Consider the following 23,062-nt stretch of genomic DNA (forward strand, 5'->3'; position numbering starts at 1 on the left):
ATTTTTCAAAATTGTGTGAAATAAAGTTTTTAAAAATTGTGTAAAATAAAATGTTTTAAAATCATTTTAAATAAAATTATTTTAATTAACAAAAATATCTGTACTTAATTTTGTATAAGTATTTATGCAACAATATAATTTCAAAGACACAAATTTACATAATTCTTTTTGTACATTGCGTAATTTATACGTTTCAAATATCGAAAAACAATCCACAGCATCAAAATTTTAATCCGAAAAATAATAGAAAATTTCATTCAATTCACCAAAATATAAAGAAAGATTTCAATCTTTCAGGCAAATATCAATTAAGGTAATTAGATTAGATAAACGATTGATTTTCCGCTGGTTTTACCAATAGCTAAAAGAAAAGGGAAAATAGAAAAATTCCAGGCCAGTGAATTACTCATACCACAAATCCTATATATAAGGTTACATCTTTTATATATATATATAGTATAATACTAACTAAATTCACATTCACCTTCTCCTCCTCCCCCATCGTCATCCGATTAGTAGGTTTACCTGTATTGTAAGACCTGTAAGTATTATATTCAGTATGCAGACCGCCAACCTTTCGATTTCCGATTTCCCAGATGATGATGGCTTTTTCACACGCCTCGAGATTTGTGGATTTTATTATTATTATTTTTACCCCTTTCCTTGTGTGTGTGTGTGTATTGCGTGCACTGATGCATCTTCTTCAGAAAGAAAAGAAAAGAAAAAAACTCCTTTATTACATATTAAGAAATAACAGTAGTTTTTTTGGTGTAATACTTAGAAAGTAGCCGGTCGCCAAACCGTTAATCGCCAAACGTCAGTGTTAACCCTCACGTCGTTGAATACACCGGATATGTGCCCCCCTCAAATCACAATAGTACTACATTGCATTGCAACGCCGGCTGCAGCAGGTCTGTGTGTGTGTGTTGTTTCCATCGCCCGTTCGCATAGTTGTGCGTTGCGCACCACACGTACATAGGTACGAGAACACACATACGCGGCTTCCGTTTCTTTTATTATATTTTCATTATTTTATTTTTTTTAGGTTTTTAGTTTTTTTGAGGGGAAAAAATATTATATTGTGTGTTTGTGTGCATAGTGTTGTGTTTTTCCTCCCTCATGGATAGAAGAAGCAATGATTTTGTGAAAACAGGATTTCATTTGGATTGCGTGGATTATATTATTCTTATCAACTGGGTACGTAATATATTTCGAGAATTTGATATTTTTAATATTTTTTCATGATTTTAATTAATAGAATATTTTTAGTCTTGTTTAAAAATTGTTCAACATTAATAAATAGAAAATGATTTATGTGTAATTTGGAGTAAAGTTTTGCAGCTGTATGGGGTATTACAGGTGGTTATTTAAAGGGCTAATCCCCTACTACCAGCTCCTAAAAAACTTTAATGAGAAATCTGACTCCCCGATTATTAATGAATATACTATGTACTGATGTTAACCCTGTATGGCCCCGTGCATATTTTAAAATACATGATAAAAAAAAACATATTATATTTATTTTTAATTCTTAAACTAATTTATTCTCTAAAACTTTTTGGTATTTAATGAAGTCTTTTTACCATGTTTTAATGGTCGTTTCAGGACTGAATAAGGCTAAATTAGTGCAATCCTTTTTTTTACCTAGTTGATTCCTTGGTGGTGGAGGCAAAATTTTTCGAGAGCTGTTGAAATTTTATGTGTTCAGAGATTTATAAAAGCGCATGAAATTGAGGAGATTGGAATAAAATTCAAAGTAAAAACGATTTAATTTTACTAAGTAAAAATTTAACTGTTTATAGATTATCATTGAAAATTATGGAAAATAATATTTTACCGTTAATTTGCCATTTTAGCTGATTAAAAGGTATACTTTAATTAAATAAATTGCTGTTTTGGTGTGATGTTTCAATTAAAAATATACTAAAAGCACCAGAGTTTTCATACGTTTTGGTGAAAATAAATTTAACATGGGGTGAAGCATAAAGGGTAACAAATTTGCAGTAAAGTTTGAGACTGTATGAAGTATAACAACTTCCCCGCAAGTTCTCCTAGAAACTTTATTGAGAAATTTGATCCTCCTCTAACTATTAATGAACGTACAATATACCGATGATAACTGTGAAAAAACGACTATTTTGTCCATCATATGATACTGAATAAAATTTTGAAATTTGCGAACGAAAACTCAATCCTAATTCAATTGATTTTGAAATGTTTCTTAATTTGTCTGCATTAATTAATGAATGTTTATTAATTTTCATGAATATATAATTGTTTGATGAATTTTTCAATTTTTGCCATTCCTGTGGATAGTCACAGTCTTAAATGTAATTAATAAACATTTACATGAAAAACAATTCTTTATTAATTGAATTATAATAGAAAACAGGATTATATTTTGTGTAAATATCAATCGATAAATAATTTTTAAACTAAAATTTCCTGCGATTTTTTACAGCACAATTGATTTTATAGAAAAATATATTAAGGCCGGAAAAGTATTCTAATATTAATTTCGAGGCGATAATGGCCGAAATTCGATATTTGTAAATTAATGCCCGTCTCTGATATGTTGAAATAATGAAAACAAAACGAGTATTATATAAGTTTATTGATTGTACGAAATCTAAACAGCATAATTATACAATTATGAAATGCTAGATTTATTTTTTAAGAAATCATAAAAAAATGGTCGAATAATGTTAATTAATTGACCTTTCATTTATTTTCAATCCATAAGAAAAAAAATAAAGCCGGACGAAGTTATCTTTTGCTATCTTCGGACTGATAATCAATAAATTAAATTTAAGGCATGGTATTTGCAAAATATTAAGCTTGATTCTTAAAAAAATTTATTGGAATTTATAAAATGAACACCAAACTGGCATATTATGATTAAATAATAATTTAAAATAATGAGTAAAGTATCTATATTTAAAATTTTGCATTACTGATTTTCTTTTACGATCAAATTTTATTTTATAAAATTCTTTTAAAACCCGGATTTTCATAGAAGAAAAATTAATTTTTATAAAATTTCTCAAACCATAAAAGAAATTATATTTGAAGGAAAAATTATGTTTATTGACAAAATTATGTCCAATAAAGTCAAAGGTAATACATTTAAATGTAAATATCTTGACTGCATACAGTATTTATTAAATTAATTTCAAAACATTCTTCAATGTAAGTACATCGAATATTATCGCAAGATAGTCAAGTGCAAATTACGATTCATCATTTACTGAGAGTTATCCCGCATAAAAGTTGAGCATTATTTTGTTTTGCAGAAAAATGTAATTAAAATTACAGTTAATCTCGAAATACATGTTACAATAGCTATGAACAGGACTAATTACCAGAGCAGTGGCGTCTTAAGGCATGGATCCACCCAGGCATGGCTCGGGAACCTCAAGAGAAGACATATTCCTCACAAAAAGGAGATCCGGTTGACATTTTCGAGAATTTACCTGGTAAGGTACTCAAAAAAACCACTTGGCCTGGGGGCTTATGATGTTGTTAAGACGGTCGGGTACCAGAGTCGAAGCCCCCTGCAGAAATCTTAAAGGGGTCCCCCTACAGCCTCGATTATATGCATTCTGAGAGGGGGAGGAAAATCAGACGTGCTAAAATTCAAACATATTAATAATGAAAAACGGGGGCGTAAAAAAATTATAAACATACAATTGAATGTAAATGAACACAAAACAAATTAAAATTTTAAATTGATGAAAATTTAGAACTGAATTTTTTTTAAATTAATGAAAAAAATAACTCCAAAACTAATCAATGAAGTGATCTGAGAACTAATGGAAATTTAGAAATGATTAATAAAAACTAAGAAAAATAATTCCAGCACCTACGAAAATTCGCAATTAATGGAAGAAATACTTTCAAACTTTGTGGAAATTCAGAACTAATATGGAAAAAAATAATTACAGTATCAGTGGGAAGTCAGAATTAATCAAAGCTATAATTCCATAATTGATAAAAATTCACTTCTATTACTGTCTTTGTGCTGCCCCTCAAACCACGGGACCAGGTCACGCACCCTGGGGAGGGGGCCTCTGGCAATGAAAGGGAGCCTGAGAGAGCTTTGGAAAAAAACACACTTAACTTTATTAGTAAAGGTAGTTACAGGCCTACGCAGAATTTTCTCGGGAGGGGGGGGGGATGGGTTAAATTTTTTCCTGCAACATAACATTATAATCTCGGCTTTGGGGGGATAGAACCCCAAAACCCCCCTTTGCGTATGCCAATGATGGTAGTAAAGGAGCCAGCTCCGGGCTATGGATGTTATGTCAATAGAACATCAGATTTTGATTTCTATTGTCAGTGTTCAGTCAACTATTTGAGTTCAAAGTAAAAATGTAAATTTTTATAATAGAACAATACTTGAATGTTATCCTATAATGGGGCTTCATTTCAATGAGATTAAGGTTAGTTAATTTCAATAATTCGTGATTGCAACGCCGCCCTTATTAGATGCGTGGCCCGGGGCGAAAATAATTTCTGGGCTCGGTAGCACCGAATAATTAAATATCTGCTCACCAATGAAAATCCAGTTGTTATGAAAGAAAAAAAATCCCAGAATATTGATAAGAACTCAGAATTAATGAAAGAAAATATCCCAGAAGTGATGAGTTCAGTTTTAATGAAAAAACTAATGAGAGAGAAAATCCCAGAATTGATGAAGTTTTCGAAATTAATGAGAAAATATTCTCAGAATTGGGAACGATGAAAAATTCAGAATTAATGAGAGGAAAAAAATCCCAAAATTGGTGAAAGTTCAGAATTAATGGGACAATCATCCCAGAATTCATGAAAAACCAGAATAAATGAGATAAAAATCGCAGAATTTTCAAAAGAAATCAGAATTAATGGGAGAGAAAACCGAGAATTAATGAAAATTCAGAATAATAGAAGAAAAAATCCCAGAACTAATGACAATTCAAAGTTAATGTAAAAAAAATCCAAAAATTGGTGAGAATTCGGAATTAATGAGGTAAAAAATTTCAAAATTGAGACAGAAGGATGAAAATTCAGAACTAACAAGGGGGGAAAAAATCCCAGAATTGATGAAAATTCCAGAATCAAACCAGTTGAAGCGCTCAGACGCCTTGCTTATTACGAAAAAAATGTATTTGATATATATATACTTTTTTTCACTTCCATTACCTTAAATGTGGTGGTGGGACCTGGTGCGACCGCACCTGTCGCACACCCCTCAGGGCGGCTCTGCGTGATTGATATGTCAACTTTCGCAATCAACTAATGTCAAATTATGCGACTGCTTATGATTGATGGGATTTAGATTAAATCTAAAAAAACTGATCTGAGAAAGAGGAATATATTTGTTATAATTGACCAAATTGTGCGATTGATTGGAATCATATGAAATGATTTGAATGATTAGAGACTTTCACTTTTTTCATGATTTGATTTATTCCGGCGGAAAAAAAAAAAGTCGGAGCCTTTCAAGTGAAACGGTCTTCGTATAAATGTGTCCTCTTCATTTCATGCTCATCCATGGACGTCGCAAGAAAGCAAAAAAAAAAATGGCCAAACATTTTCTTTTCTAGACATTGAAATTGTTGAAATCAGTCACGCACTATGTTATGTTCACGGAACCACAGACTACTTCTAACTTACTGTCATCACGATGGTTAAGATTCTCCTCTAGCGAGATATATACGGTGGTCTCATACGAAATCATCACCATATTCGCGTCCTCAAGAAGAATAAGAATCGCCCTTTTTCTTAGAAAAAAATCGAACGTTATTTATTTATTTGTATTTTCATAATTTTGTTTTTTTGCTTTTTACCCTGTTTGGTATTCATAGGCGTGCACCGCTCGCGGAAGTCATTTGCATCATAACTTTCTCAGACCTCCGACAGGTTCTTTCTAGTCCATACATACATTTACAATTCGACGATACGTAAATAATTTCGGCAATTTCACACATGAAATCATGGTTTCCGATGCAACTTTAGCATGAGATAGAGTATATTAAGAATCCTCTACAGCTCATTTTCAACTCAATGAGGCTAAATTATTATCTTGGTATTTTGAGGAGCATGGATTTTTTTCCACGTTAATGTACGCTTTACAGCAGTACAGCAGGGCTTGAAAAATCGAAACAAAATTTGAACACCAGCTAAATTTCACCGCAGCCAGGGATTTTTTTCTACCGGTAAATTGGGTCCAAAACGGTGCAGGGTCCAATTAGGGTAGCCTTGACGTAGAAGAAGACCATGAAGATAGATAACTGGGGCTCGGAGACACCAAAGACCCATTGGCCCGGCACTTGGGTCAGCCAGCAAGGCCAAACGAACTCAAAGCTCAGTAGATCGAAAATATGTGAGTGCAGAAAGGAGGACCATGAGGATGGGCCAAGGGCTCTGCAGAGACCAAAGACCCATTAGCCGACACATCAGACTGCCGGCAACCATAGACGGAGATAGACTTGGAAGTCTGGGGGGGGGGGGGCACGATGATGATGCCAATTCATATATACATATATACATTACATCAGTCGACTCCACCTTTGACCCTGGGAGGCAATGACCCCCACGCCTCCCCCCCCCCCCCCGTATCTCCCCCATGCCGGCAACTACGAAAAGGCAGCAAGGGTTCAACCGAGCAATGTGGACTCACCTCGGAGCTCACCAACCAAAGACCCAGTGGTTGGCCTCGGGGTCTGTCGGCCGTAATGGCAAGGCAGTAAGGGATCAACCGAGTACTGGGGCTGATTTGGGAGCTCACCACCCAAAGGCCCACTGGCTACACTTTGAGAACCTTACTTGTGAATAGGCAACTGTCGCGAGGCAGCGCCCTGAAAACTGCGCCAATTACGTAACTGCTCACAAGGCGGTTTAACTTTGAAGGCTGAGCCACGATTGACGAAATGTCGCGTTTATACTATGTGCTTTTTGTATACTTTGCATATAATCGTTTTCACGGCCCCTCCCGGGGAATTCGGGGAGGGGGACACACTCATACTTCCGGCACAATTCAATCGGTAGTATGTTGATAGACCCGGGTTGTGTTCGGATTGAATGAATGAATGAATGAAGGTCCAAAACAGTGGTTCCTGGTTCGGGAGTTGGGGCATCGATATCAATTTTTCAGTCGCCATGGCAACCTGGTGCATGGGACTTGTCAAGCCTTGCTACACCACACAGTATAACTTTTACTGAAGGTTTATACTTACCATACACAATCGTGTTTCTCAACTTGGGGCATCCCAGGGGGAAACGTGACTGGCTATTCAGGGGTACGAAAACATAATTAGCAATAACGATGACGAAAACGAGTGAAGTAAAAAAAAAAGTTCAAAATAGTTTGACATGCTAGTTATGGCCAGGGCTTGATAAATCCCAAGTGCCAAGTCGTCGCCATGATGACAGAAAAACTGATGTTTTGTGGTTAGGGGGAATCGACATCCAAAAGTTCACACATTGAATGCTAAAATAAATCCATAAAAATACATAAACATATAAGCAATAATAAAACGGAAATACAAATTTCACATAATTAAATTTTTCAAATTGATGGAAATTAGAACCGAAGAAAATTTTGATTTAATGAAATAAATTTAAAAAGAATGAAAATTCAGACCTATATATATATATATATATATATAATATATATATAATGAAAAAAATAATTTCAAACAATGAAAATTATGACCTAATGAAATAAATAATCTGACAACTCTTATCTGGAAATGTATAATTGATGGGTCAAAAATAATTGAATGAAATAATTCTAGCACCTATGAATATTCAGGAATAATAATTGTATGATGATTGAATAACTGGTGAAAAAATCCAGAATATATGGGCGAAATAATTCCATAATTGTTAAAAATTCAAAATCAATGAAAGAAATAAATCCATAATTTATGAAAATATAGAATCTATGGAACAAATAATTTCATGGTTGACGAAAGTTTTTAATAATTTGAGGGCCCCCGTTTGATTCGGGGCTAAGTGTCCCTTTGCCCCACAACTAGAAACAATAATGCATCCAGTCAACCGGGGCAAACACCTTTTTTCGGGCTCCACCTCGTAATACTGTATGCATGAACAAAAGGTTAATTAGCGCCCTGGTACGTCGCTTAATCCGGATAGAATAACTAAGGCCTCATCTTATCTCCATCTGGAATCTGAAATGCGTTGCTTTTTTTCGAGTATGAAGCCGAAAGGATATCAAACTCGAGCCAGTTCTCAGAATGTATATAATAATAATAATAATAATAATAAAAATAATAAACCATTCACACGGCAGCGTCCACCACGAGCTGAGTCACGACATGCAAAGTGGTTTCTATGGCAGTGCCAAATCGAACAAAACATTATGAAAAGCCAATGGCGTGGCTCCTCTACTCGGAAGGTGAAAATTATCATAAAGAAGAATATCGGCTATATAGAAGAGAACATTTTACACTCTTCCGAAAAACACGTATTCTGTGATTTATGGAAGAAAAAACACAACTGCATTGATTCGACAGGCAATTGCGTCATTGTATGAATGATCCCGTGTATTTAATCTAGCCTAACGAATACGATTAAATATTTAAAGAAATCAATGCCTGTGTGATGTGGTGTCTTTTTAATGGGTGGGTCAACGGAGCCGAAGACAACTTTACCTTAAAAATCATTGGAAATTTTATTCATTCCAAATATTAATTTCATTTTGTTGTTGACAGTTCGATTCAGTGTTTCTGATTTTCGATTTAATTTTTTTTTTCTCCGTCATCGAAACGTAAAGACTCATTAAAAAATTCGATGAAATAGACTTGAAATGTTTCTAGTCACCAAAACTTCAAAATGAGTTTTGTCTTGAAACTCTTGAAGTCTTCAACGCATGACCCGCGGGCCACATTTGGCATTCAGAGCTTTTATTCATACTTGCTGATGATATTGATAATTTTCAGGAAAGGGTTTGAAACATTGAAAGACAATTTATTGTAGAATTAATGAAGGAAATAATTGATGAAAATTCAAAATTGTTGAAATAATTTTTGAATTTTTGAAACAAAATAGTTTCAGAATTAGTGAAAAATAAATTTGTCCCGTCGTGTATGAAAGGTTGAAGACCCTACGTTAGATAAACGTTTGATCATATCCAAAGTTTGACTCATACGTCTATATGGCATGTCAGATATATGATGCAGTAATATAAAAATTAAGACAAACAGGCGTAACTCCTCGCATTATCTAATAAGATTATAATATATATTAGAAAGCAAAAATGGGAGAGAAAGAGAAAGGACGCGTATAAGGACATTTTTCTTGTTTAAATTAATCGAATTTAAAGTTTTTAATGTGTATTGGCTCAACATGTGTCATACATAGGCTGATAATATTTTCTCGATAAAATACGAAAAATAAGGAAATTGTTGCTAGAAATATTCCAAAGGTAAGAGAAGTTGCCAGTTATTGGTAAAATTTACAATGGCGGAAGTTTGAGCAATGGATTTAAACAAATATCACAAAAAAAAACCAAAAAAAAAAAACAAAAAAAACCCAACGTCTGACATTATAAATATATAAGACAGGGCTGGATAAATCACAGACGCCAGTTCACCATAGCGATTGAAAAATTGGTATTGGCGCCTAAAATTTTCCTAGCGTAGTTACTAAATTGCAGGCTGAGAGCAGAACAAAATGTTTGGAATTCATAGCAGCATATATAACAACATGAAAGAGGGGGGGAGGGCACTATGCCCTGTAAAAGTTAAAAGAAGAATTATTTTGGACCTTTTTTCGAATAAAAAGTTTTTTGGAGCCTACAAATTTTTTCTGGCGCCAAATATTTTTGTGATTTGCCCAGCTCTGATATAAGATGAATAGTCATAATTATCACATTATAATTTATAAATTGGGAAAAGAATTTTAATCTTTTTTTCGAGAAATAAAAAGAAACCGGGGAAAAATGCGACATGTCATGAATAATTCAGAAATGCCCAAATGTGTGTGACGGAACAATACAGGGATATGCCTGGAAATACGGGTCATATGGTCTCTCTAGTCATACAAGACAAAGCCTTCACATTTCGTAGGACATGTACTGCTCGACGGTAGGGCTATTCTTAACACAAAAGATGCTCTTGCGTGAAATTAGAGTAGCTGTTAGAGTCAAAATTTTGAAGCTGGATTGGCTGAATATTTTATAGCCAGGAATCAGCCTCATGAAAAGCATCAAGAAACAGCACTGAAATAGACTGAGAAGCATATACGCTAAGTCAACAAATAGTTTATTTTCTATATTTAAAATTTTTTCTAAGTATTGAAAAATAATATTTAGATGGTTGAGTTAATTAAAAATAAGAAAAGAACCCACACAGTGTATATGGCAGGCGACAAGGTTACCAAAAGGTCATCAAATTCACTGTAATGTTGTGAACGACTTTAACTTTTAATGAACATATACATATATACTATAACATATTTGGGCGTAGCCTTTCGATTAGAAAATTCTTTTTTAGGAAGATCAAACACTGGACATAAAGGGACAATAATGCATCTATTCATAGATTGATTGTCACAAAAAACTGTTTCTCATCAGTTTTAGATTTTCTAACGATGAGTCTCAACTCGAATTTCATCGAAAATGTATGTGGCATATTTACAAGAAAAGGTGCATGCAAAGGGCAAAAAAGTACATATCCATTATTTGACATACAAGGAAAGGGTTCGAAGATGACCTAAAAGTTTTGAAAAAATTACCCCACTGATTCCACTCATTTATATGCACGAAAATATAAAAAAAAAAAAATTCGGCGGAACTATGGGTTACTCAAAAAATGAAAAGAAATGTAGATATTAATATTTTGAACACCGATAGAGGCCAGCCAAGAATGAATTTGAAAACCCCGCAACCATATAATATTAGAGTGCCGTCATTCAAACAACACATGAAAAAGTACAGCACAAGTCAGAGAAACTGTTCTAGAAACTAGAACAGAGGAAAGAAAGGAAAATAAAGTGAAAAAAGAAGTTTATATATCGCCAAGAAGCGCGAGAGGCAATGAGTAACCGACTGCTATCATTTTTAATAATTTTCTGCGGCTTCAATAATTATTGCATTCCACCGCTAATTTATCTGTTTTTATGAGTTTCTGCGTGAGAAATGAATATACATAAATGTTTCCGTAATTTTTTTTGAGGAAGACATCTTGGAACCCCTTGCCTTGTTAGTTATAAAGTTAAATGGAAAGACAAACACCTTGCTTTGAGTGCAAGTTTTCTACTTAATATGATTGCTTTCTGGGAAAAACTTGACGTCACAACTTTTTTTAAACTCATTTCTAAAGTACATATTCGTGTTGTTTCATCGTGAAACTAAATAAAGACCAGTTGCTGCTTTCGATCTGATTCTAGTCTTCATTTATGCTCTATTCTGAAGTATTCTTTTTACGTATTTGGTGAAAATATTGAAAAAATAAATGACATTTGAATTTTTCGTATCGACGTTAACATAAAATACATATATTCACGTGAAAAAAGCTATGGAATAAAGTGTGGTGAGTAACTGTCGTCGGCGTATTTCTCGGAATTTCCAACCACTGCTCAGCTGAAAAAGATCTTATTTACCCAGCTTTGCTTGATATGATGCTGATGATGATATGCCCGTATATGCCTGGTAGAGAGCAGTGGGTGCCACAAGGTCAAGCTAGAAAGTCCACACAAACAGTAGTCGGATCTTTCGAAACAGAAGCTGATTTTTCAAAAATGTTCTCAGCTTATAATATAATCAGCTGAAGTCTCTAGTCAGCCGCAAATTTTATGAGTTCGCGAACAATAGTTTCCCAAACAAAAACGTTTCTAAGAGAGTGAGTCAACGAAATCGAGAGACACGACCCTTTCTTTGGCCTCGGGTCAGGCAATACTGTATCACGCTATTGTACGACAGTGTCGCAGCCGAATGTTTTCTGGTTGTAGAAGAACAAAACAAAAACTCACCATTAATATGAATTGTGGAAAATTTTCCTGTTGACGATTGTTGCGGAAAAAAAAGACAATTTTGATTGATTCGATTGTTATTGAAGCTAACAGATATATCTACCGTATTAATTCTATCACTTCATTTCACTCCAAATTCACACAAATTTAATTCATCTACAAAAGCAATTAGCATTATACAGTGAGACAGGGGTCTTCAACGCATGCCTGCGAGTCACGTGCGGCCCTCGAAGCATTTTTTGCCGATGTCCGCTTGCATAGTAAAATCTTATATAGAGATACTGAAAAAAAATTTCCAATGAGGAAATGTGTTCCAGAATTATTGAAAGAAATAATTTCAAAATTACTTTCAGAAAAACGTTGCAGAACTAATGAGACAGAAATAATTTCAGAATTAATGAGAAATAATTTCCTAATTAATGAGTGAACTAATTTTAGAATTATTGAAAGAAACTCATTTCAGAAATGATGGGTTGATGTACACGTTCGCATTTAATGAAAATTCATAATTAATAAAAAATATTATAATATGAGAGAGAATTGTGAGAAATATTATTGTAGGAATTAATGAGACGTAATTTAAAAATCAATGAGAAATAATTTAAGAATTAATGAAGGAAATAATTTAAGAATTAATGAAGGAAATAATTTAAGAATTAATGAAGGAAATAATTTAAGAATTAATGAAGGAAATAATTTAAGAATTAATGAAGGAAATAATTTAAGAATTAATGAAGGAAATAATTTTAGAACTAATGAGGGAAATGATTTCATAATTATTGAAAATTCCTCCCCACCGATATTTTAAGAGGTAGTTTTTAAAAGAAGGGGGGGAGGTATTTTTTTAATGAAAAACAGAGAAACAACTCTATTAAAAAAACTACCTAAAACTTGAATACAAAAACAAGGCCAGAACAGGCAAAATTCCCTACGAGATGGCCGAAAGACGATGCCTATAAAAAATAGGGATGTCCAGTATAAAAAAATACAGGACAAAAAATAACAGCAATTATTACGAAAAAATAAACTAAAAAATTATGAGATTATATAATAACTACCCATATATATATATATATATATATAAGTCTAAGTATATATAGCTTCTAGATTCATCCCGTTATGAGCATCGTATTTCTTTTTAAACATGTCAATTGCGTTGACCCTTGGAGATAAGCTATTCCATTTGTTAACAAACCTATTCGAGAAAAACTCCCTGCGACACAACAAACTGGAATTGCCCCTTACTAAACGACACGTTCCCTTGTCGAAGCAGTCGATTGTCGATGTATTAATGGTCCATCCTGGTCCATCCATGGTCCATCCCATTGAAATTTTTAAATACTACTTCGATCATATCCCTCCGACACCTGCGTTCCTCCCTCCAATGCAAACGTATTCAAGAAATCAAGTCTTTCTTCATATCTCAAGCCTTGTGCGCCAACAAGAGCACGCGCAGCTCTTCTTTGCATCCCCCTCCCCAACCAAATCTGTATCCCTATATAAGGAGTATTTTCACACTCCTCAACGAAATTTGGAGGAGTAAATTGGATTTCAGATGCGTATTGGCGAACACTGGTTGGAAGTTAGAGGACGGGGGGGGGGAATCGTATAAAAAAATCCAATTTAGTATCGGAGTACTTATACGGTCTCTAGTAAAATGGAATGTTATATCCAAAATGAACACGCTATTTTGGTACTTTATGGAAAGTATATTTCTATTACCAACGCTTCAAAAGATAAAGAGAGTAAATGTTTAAAAGAGTTTATATATTTTTTTCCCCAAAGCGAGAGCTGTCAATGGACGAAAATGATGAAGCATAGCAGCAATATTGAAAATAATCGAAGTATAGCCTAATAACAACAATATTGTCATACAAGTAGATTAGATTTTCTGGATTAGTCGACTTAACATTGAAAAGAATATTTAATGAAGAAGAAAATAAGAAATATATACGTTGGAACATTGGTTTGACATGGAAAAGAAAGTGGCGTTTCGCTTGACCGCCATTCCTCGTTTTTGATCAGATGATAAAACATACAATATGTACATATTTGAACAGCCTCGAGCCTTTTTTTCGAAACCTTGCCAAAAGTTCAAAGATAAGTTATGGATAGAATCTAACGTTCCAAGGTGGAATTTGCTTTTGAATACTTTCATCGTAATACAATCTTATACTGTATGTTACTTTTATATTATACGCATAAAGTTTTTAAGGGATATAACAATTTATATAAAATGTGACACTGATCCTACAGGAGAGAATCTAGGAAATCTCAAAATAAATAAAATGAAGGTTTGAGTTCATTCAAAGAATACAAGAATATGCGTATTCATACTTCATCACTCATCTTCATAATCTTTTAAGTGTTTTATGATGGTATTTCTTTATTATTTTCTTATATTTATCCGAATAGAAAATCTTTTGTACTTTATTTTACTGAAATAAAATCCCCCGAAAATCTGGGGAAGGGGAACTCTGTCCAATTTACTCTAAAAAAGTATACTTGGCTCCCAAAAAAATCGTCATGGCGAATAAAAATTGGTATTTTATAATCCACAAACCTTTTTGTGCGTGGTTACTTAATTGTAATATGAGGATACCATAATTTTTTGAAATTTATATCATTGTGTATTCCGACGTGGAAAGGATCATGCCCTAGAAAAGTAGAAAACTTTTTTATTTTGGACTATTCTTCTGGGGGGAAATACAGTTGGCTATTAAGAAATTTGGCTAGTTCTAAATATTTTTTTTTTTGTACCTTTGAGCCATTCTGCTGGTAATTATAGAAACTTCATAAACAGTTCTAAATTTAAAATCGAATGTGTAGGAGTTGCTCAGAAGCATCAATGTCGAAACGAGCTCAAAATATAAAATGTCTTTATTTCAAAAATGTAAGAAACTCATGTTGCTTGAGAGCAACACGGCCAAATAAGGGTTTAATGGAACGTAAGTGGCTAACTTACACAGATTTTATTGTACAGGGTGGTTCAGAAGTCCTAACATGATTTGAAAAAAAAAAATTAATTAAAAACAAGCTATTAAAAATAGAGACAAACGGTTTAAAACATTTGGAAAACAAAGTTCCAAAATTCTTTTACTATATATTACAATTTTTTTTGCACACTTTTAGTGACGCGGAGGATGTCAAGCCTGTATAGAATTTCTTGCCACGTTATTTGTATCATGGCTGTTACAAAAAATGGAAATAAAATGGGTCGAAGTTTTTTTTTCTATGATTTATTTATTTTATCTGTGTTGAGTTGTTGTCACTAAACGTTTTAATTAAAATTGTAGATTTGCTTATTTTTTTCATATTTTTACTTGCATAAAATTCTGGGTGGTCCAGAAGTACTGACCTGTTTTGAAAAAAAAACACCATTTTAAAAAAGCTGTTACGATGGAGACAAACGGCTTAAACCATTTAAAAGAGAATGTTTCAAAATAATTTTAAACTTCCATTCATTCTGCTTTTATCTTTACGCTCATTATTTATAACCTCCATGTCACAAATAACATGGCAACAAATGTTATATATATAGGCTTGACATCCAGTGCCGTCTTAACACATGGGCCCACCCGGGCACGGCCCGGGGACCTCAAGAGAAGAGGGGCCTCACAAAAATGAGAACTGGTTGAAAGTTTTGAAAATTGGCCAGGCAGGGTCTCAGAAAAATTGGCCCGGGGGCCCAGGATGTCCTTAAGACGAGGTTGACATCCTCCCCTTCGCTAAAGATGCACATGTAGAAATTTCGTTGTAAATAGCAAAAATTTTTTTTTGAAACTTTCTCTTTCAAATGCTTTAAGTCTCATTTGTCTTCTCATCATCATCTGTCTTCAACTTTTTTTTTCTAATGATTTTTCAAATCATGTCAGGCCTTCTGACCACCCTTTATAATAAGATAATTGGAAGCAACATCACTTTAAGTGAGATTTGGTTGTGAGAACATTGGTTTTCGGATCGTAAAGAAAGTTTATGGTTTTACATCTTTGGGGGAAATTACGGAAACTGTGGATAGCACAGTCTGTTATTATGTACCGTTGCATGGTGTTATTATTAATAGGATCACGCTTTTTTGCTTATAGAAACAGTCAGGAAGCACGTAATGGCTCAATCCTTCGATTTTCTTGAACAACCTTGCTACTCTCCTCGCGATTCACACTTAACAACGCATGCAAAGACCAGCTCGACGGTTGATGATTTGTTGTGAAAGTATCCAAACAAACTTGACCATGCGTGAGAATAATGATGATAATAATAAAAGTAAAAATAACACAAAAAAAAAGAACCATCTTTGTGTGTGATGTTTTAGTGAAATGATACGAAAAAATAGGAGAGAAAAAGGATTAGGACTTCCCGTTACCTTGTTTTCTCGACCATTCAAAATATTACGAAGGACAGCCGTAGTAATAGCACTAATGGCGATAATATCGTCCATGAATCTGCTGGTTTGTGAATTGTAACCACTGAAAAAATAGAAAAAAAAAATTGCGCACGCATCACCAATGTTTACGTGCATAATGATAATAGTGATGCGTGCGAAGTCTATAAGTAAAGTCACTAAACCGAGAAGGACGGAGTATATCCAGTCAGTCTGTGTGGTGATCCAAAATATGTTTTTATCCACGTTAAGTTTGATATCATGTGCATGATGGAAACATCACGCTATAATAAATTTGCATACATAAGTTGAATGTTGTCTCTTGATTGGATTCACTGAGAAAATCACAGGATGTTCAGTTCATTGACGTAATTTCAGTATATTTTGTGATTTTTGATAAATTAAAAAAATTAATAAATTTAGATTATTTTTTTAGATGTCAATGTAATATTGATATCAATACTGTATAATATTGATTACATATCAATACTGTATAATATTGATTACATATCAATATAATAATAATACAGTAAAATCTCGTAACAATGATACTCGGTATAACGATAAATCGATAAATCGCTGTACAACGATATATTTTTTTTCAAAGTTAGTTTGGAATAGCCTATAGTCTTATATTTAGAGCCTGGAAGTTCAGGCGCTAAAAATGGTCGAAATAGGCAGGCAAAAAGCACTAAAATGCCTAAAATAGGCACTAAAAAAAGGCATTTATAATTTATAGAAAGAAGTATAATTAAAAACTAAGGTATTAAGGGTCTAAAAACTATCTGAAAAATTGGTTGCACTTAATCCGCGTCTATTGTTTTAATTATAGTTTATAATAACTGCATTATATTTTCTAAGTTGAATTGAATCCAAGCCCAAAATAAAGTTTTTCAGATCCCTCAGGATTAGGTCAATTTTATTGCCACTATTACAAGATATGGAACACATTGAACACCACTCTGGAGCCTGAAGGGAAAATGGTCTGTGGGGCTCCTTAGTTGAGAATAATTCGCGTTTATTTGATGCATTATTTACAATAATCATTATCATTTCTATAGCTGGAGCGCAGCCACCTTGTTCTATTGTAGTAAAAAAAAAAATTAAATTTTTTTTTATATTACCACATATGCCCGCGGGGCCTTGTGTGGCACATCCATTGGGTGACTCTAGTCAATTTAATTAATCGAATACAAAATATGTATGCAAAATAAATAGCCATGGTTGTTTTCAGTGCATGTGTGATGTAAAAAAAATTAAATCACAGCAACATGTGGACCGCAGAGCTCTGTCTGCTCCTACCCCTTCTTGTGTGAGCCATGACGCCAACTGATGACCTCTTCGGTCATCTATGTATATACAATGCCTGTATATGCAATCCAATGCCTAAACGAGATATATAATGTGAAGCATGTGAAGAAACATAGTTCTAATTTCTCATATATAGCTGCGTTTTCAGGAAAACGCATTATATTTTCCAGGGGAAAAAGTCTCTGAACTCCGTAGTGTCCCATGACTTATGGCTACACTGTATATATTATCATTTGCGCACGAGGGCTAGTTGGACCGGGAGCCAAAATTTATTGCCCACTCTGAGAGCGGCAGCCTTTTTTTTTATACTCACCGTAAGGTTGGTGCGCTAACCCCTCGATGTGGGACTCCTTGCGATAGCAATCTTTTTCTGTGATCGTGCCGCCATTTCCGTGGTACCCCCTGTGTCAGGAAAGTTTCTGACGAGGACGAACTCAAGACACCTCTAAATATCCTTTGGTACTTCAGGCGAGTATCTTATCGACTTGGGATACCGCTTCCCTAGTATATATGAACATATACTGTAATGTGTTTAGAAAATTAGGCGATTTAAACGATAATGAATTATTGTTCTAGTATTTTTTTTCATTTCGGTATCTTTTAACCAACATTAAAATGCGAATTTTTCACGAAGTTTAAGTCTATAGAATGATGATCATAACATTCAACGGAAACGAACTTACGTGGAAAAGAAATGCAAGCTCACACATGACTCTTTTATGGTTTTTTTTTTTCGGAAAAATTTCTTTTACGTAATTTTTATTTTCGTGAGGATTTGGCCCGAATAATGAAAATGCGGAAACCGCTAGATGTCGCTGTATTCGTGCCATATACAAACGACTATAATTGCCTAAATGCGGAAAAAAAAATACGCAGTATGTCGCTTCTATAGGGGGTTAGAGCTCGGCCACCGGAAACTATACGCATGGATAGACCGGACAGGAAACGCTGAATTAATTTCCGTGTACATTTATGTATAAAAAAAGCGGAAATAGAGGCATTTTTTTTTTCTGTGTGTGTGTGAGCCTAAGTTATAAGACATTAATTGAGCTCGAAACATAATATTGTATAATACCATAAGCTTTTTTTAAATGGGTATCTTATTATATAGTACCCGCAGAGCGGTCGAAAAATAATTCATAAAGTTGGATGAATCCGGCTCAGGATCCTGATTTTTTTGAAACAATTTTTTTCTACATCAATAAAACATTTTCATATTTGGTATAAAAGACGGAAAAATGAGAGATTTAAGGAAAAAAGGTCATTGTTATCCTATTTATATTCAGTGAGGTGACGTGTTCTCTACATTTTTCTTCCATACTGATTTGCTGAGCCTTGATTTTAAGTAAAAACAGTTCTAAATATTTTTCTAACATGTGACGACTTGGATCTACAATCAGATCTTTCGAGTGTATGGTTCGAATGCCATGACGTAAACCAAGACTGAGATCAATCTGACGATCATAATGGCAACAAATCTAGAAAAACTAACAGAGCTCTCTCTCTTTTATTTCCTAAATCAAGATTTTATGCAGTGCTTAAGAGCATCCAAAAGGAAACAAATGAAAATTACGAATTTACAAATGAAATATTTCTTGTGATCATTTACGTTTTATACAAACACTGGTTCTAGTAACGAGGAAACTGGAAAAAGTTTTCGACTTTTCGTGAAAATTTTGTTATCTCATATCGATGAATTGGGCAGATGGAATTTTCGGTAATTCAAACTGTTTTGCTGTCTCCTTGAGCTTCAAATTATCCAAGTTCGACTGTAATTAACATATCATTACTGATTCACAGTTGCTCACACTACTAATCAGTAACATTAACAATTCCTTGTCAATAACATTAACTAATTAAAACAACCAACTAATTATCACATATACCTTAGTTCGTATGACTTGTTATCATTTTGATTATTGTCTTGCGGTATGATTATTACCACTGTCCGGCGGTTGAGAAACCCTACCTTAGTGGAACTTATCAAAACAATCATTTCTAAAAACCAAGAGAATACATTTCAATGCATGCAACGTATCCAGCCGAATTCCAATGACGTAAGTGTCTGCTGTATTTTGCCAAGAATGAAACCTATGACACATTTGGGACACCAATGATATATAAAAATAAATCACTAAGGTCCGATATTTAAAGATGGGACCGGAAATATATACGAACATGTTTGATCTACTTTTGATGCCACTTGTCAATCAAATATGAAAGCATGTGAAGATAAACAAAGCGAATTGATCACACAAGTCACCTCGATTCGACCGAAAAGAAAAGGGTCATTCACTGACGAAATCACTGACGAATTATTATCGAGTTGTAATAAATAACTGGGAAAAAAAACTTGATGTAAAGGGCGTTGACTTTACAGGAAAAACGATGAGCAAAACATATATTTCCCCTCCCATAATTAGTTATTACGTGTATATGAGTGAGAGACTCGGATGTGTCCCTTGTCTAAGAGAATCGCACGTCCTTTATTATGGGATTAAAAATGGAAATCTTTTGACGATGATTTATTGCCTGTCAATGACCATGGAATAGGAACATTGGCCTGATTTTACTGGCCTTTCAGTATCTCATAACTACTGATAGTATAAAAAAAATTTCTAAAAATTTTACGTAAACAATGCGTTTGTATAGAGGATATTTTCGACCGCTACTACTTAACCGTACATGCACCTCGTACACATTCCTCTACAGAATTTCTAACGAATCGACACGTGCCGGAATGTGTGTTCTGAGTGTATGCGTGGCCCTAACGTATTGATATTGTCGAATTGCGTTTGTTTCGTGTCCATGCTGCCTTCCATTTGCTGAAGTAAAGATGGGAATGCCTGAACTTTTGTTATGTCAGTATTGTTCTGTGGGTCTACCGGCTCTCTGCGGAGATTTTCGACTGTATTTTGTGGAAATATTGAAAAAGTACTCACGTACTCCATAAATGCAAAGTCCGGATTTTTTTTATGAGGATGGGGATGGCAAAGACGTCATAAGAAGGCCCTCCCAGTTAAGATTTTTGGTTATTCGGTAACATATGGGGTGTCTCATAAATTCGTAAATAGTTTGAATATTCATAACAATGCAGGCACTTAGTATATTTGAAAAAATGTGGTTTTCGAATAAGTTATTCCTCACGAAGGGGTTTTTTTTTTGGTTTTGGTTCAGAAAGAAATTTTGTTCGAATTTCTGTCAATAGATTGTGCTGCACCGAAGGAAATGGTATTCTGAACGTGAACCTTTATTCTATGTCTTCTGCGTCCGAAACGTTCTTAAATCTTCTGCCGTTGATTTGTGGCTGAGGTAAAACAATTTCACCAATACTGCTTTATTCACAAATGCCCGCATCACAATGAAAACTTGCTTGCGAAATCGCAATGAAAACAATGTTTGAGCTAGTGACAGGAAAATTAAGAAATGAACTGCTAATCATACACCCTGCATTTTGTAGAACTACGATTTGCATATTTTTAGGAATTCGTTTTTGTGCAGCGCCATCTATCGACAAAAATTTGAACTAAACATTTATTTATTAAAATTAAAAACAAAAAAAGTTTCCCCTTTCTCTTGAGAAAAACTTTTTTTTTTGCATACCGGGCATTCAAACAGATATATATATATATATATATATATATATATATTCCTTCAATTTATATTCATTTTTAAACAATTTAGGAATTTATAGGACATTCTTTAGTTGAATTTATCATCCTTTGACACACACGTGTTACAAAAATTTATTGCAGTCTAATACTTTAATTGGCAAGCATTGAAATATCCAGAGGCGAATATTTTTGAAGGGTTACATATGCAAATGAGGCACCCTCAATTCTTTTACATCACAAAAATAATTATTGTCAATATTTGAAAAAATATGGGATGTCGCACTTCACACATTGTATTTATATTTTAAAATGTACTGTAGATTTGAATACTGTAAAAATGTCATTTTTAGTTTGTTAACTTTTTTTTCTATCATTGTTGAAGAATGCACACGGCGTGCACACAGCAATATGTTCCCTTCCACAAATAGTATTTTCCTTCCAAAATGCAAGGGTCTTGTGTAAAATCGTTCTTTCTTGGCTGGTCAAGAGATAGGAGACGCGTATACCTTTCAGCCATAATTCTGCTGGAAGTTATAGAAACTTCATAAACAACTCGCAAGTAAATATCTAATATTTAGGAGTTGCTTAGAAACATCAATGTCAAAACGAGCTCTAAATATGCAATGACTTTTCTTGAAAAATTTTAGAAACTCATATTTCGCTTGAGCCAAATTAAATGAGTTATGAAGTTTTTATGAAGGAGTTAATGTATTTATGAAGTTTTCGTTTTCTTCCTTCCACTCCACAGAGCATAGAATTTTCATGATGTATATAACATGAGTAGAAATATGGTTGATAATTACTGTACTTATAATTTAGCATTCAACTAAATAATATTTTGTACAAATATTTTTACAAATTTTTATACAAATTTTTTTACATATGTTCTCACAAATTTTTGTACAAATGTTTTTACAAATTTTTGTACAAATGTTTTTACAAATTTTTGTACAAATGTTTTTACAAATTTTTGTACAAATTTTCTAATGACGCACGCTTTATTAAATTTTTCAATGATTTCTCATGAAGAAACTGAAATTATTTTCGCTTCAGTCCATGATACCTCGTCATTATTGTTCTTTATGAAGGCGTCATGGCCTGCACATCTTGCAGCAGGGCTCCTAGGCTGGGATCTTTGGCGAGCCACTTGTACAGCATGAAAAAAAAACAAAAAAAAAACGAAAAATGATGAGGATCGTCCTCCGGGAACCCATGCTGGAGTACTTTTAGCCCCACCCTTAGCGGGGATGGGCATGACTAGCATAAAAATAATAATCCTTGTTCATGCTCAATTGGTATTCAGACATCCAACCCTCTATTCTTAGCCTTAATCTATGCCAGCGGTTCTCAACCGGTGCTCCGTGGAGCCCTTGGGGCTCCGTGTGCACTTCTTAGGGGCTCCACGGTGACTTAAGGAAAATAAAATAAATAAGTAAATTTGATAGATATATATAAAATGAAAAAAAGAGGCCTACAGGGTTCCACCATAAAAATTATTTACAAAAAGGGCTCCTCGAGTCAAACATGGCTCCCATTTAAAAGTTATGTACTGAAAAGGGCTCCGCGAGTCAAAAAAGGTTGAGAACCGCTGATCTAAGTTGTTCCTGAAACGCGGATGAGTATCCCTTTTGAAGCACACGTTACAAAACATCTTAGGAAAATAGCTTCCATAGAGTAACATGGCTAGAGAATCCATTCAAATGTCATTTCAAACGTTCTTTTTTTTTGCGAGGACATTGCACATTCGTGATTTTGGCATGACGTAGCCGATATATTGGTT

At 33.9% G+C, this 23,062-nt stretch overlaps 1 protein-coding gene across 2 annotated transcripts in view; it reads left to right on the top strand.

Annotated features, from left to right (window-relative positions):
- The first annotated feature begins 871 nt into the window (after nucleotides 1–871).
- LOC149078468 (uncharacterized) overlaps nucleotides 872–23,062 on the top strand; it is a 60,646-nt gene continuing 38,455 nt past the window's right edge. Inside the window, exon 1 of one of the 2 annotated variants that reach the window (XM_089240579.1) lies at nucleotides 872–1,197. The gene's annotated coding sequence lies outside the window, so the exon portion shown is untranslated. The remainder of the gene's footprint in view (nucleotides 1,198–23,062) is intronic. The other variant, XM_089240580.1, reaches the window with a different exon arrangement.

The sequence above is a fragment of the Pholcus phalangioides genome, unplaced genomic scaffold (genome assembly GCF_987345545.1).
Source record: "Pholcus phalangioides strain wild (caught in Gottingen) unplaced genomic scaffold, Ppha-v1.0 ptg000013l_1, whole genome shotgun sequence".
In the NCBI taxonomy this organism is placed as follows: Eukaryota; Metazoa; Arthropoda; class Arachnida; order Araneae; family Pholcidae; genus Pholcus; species Pholcus phalangioides.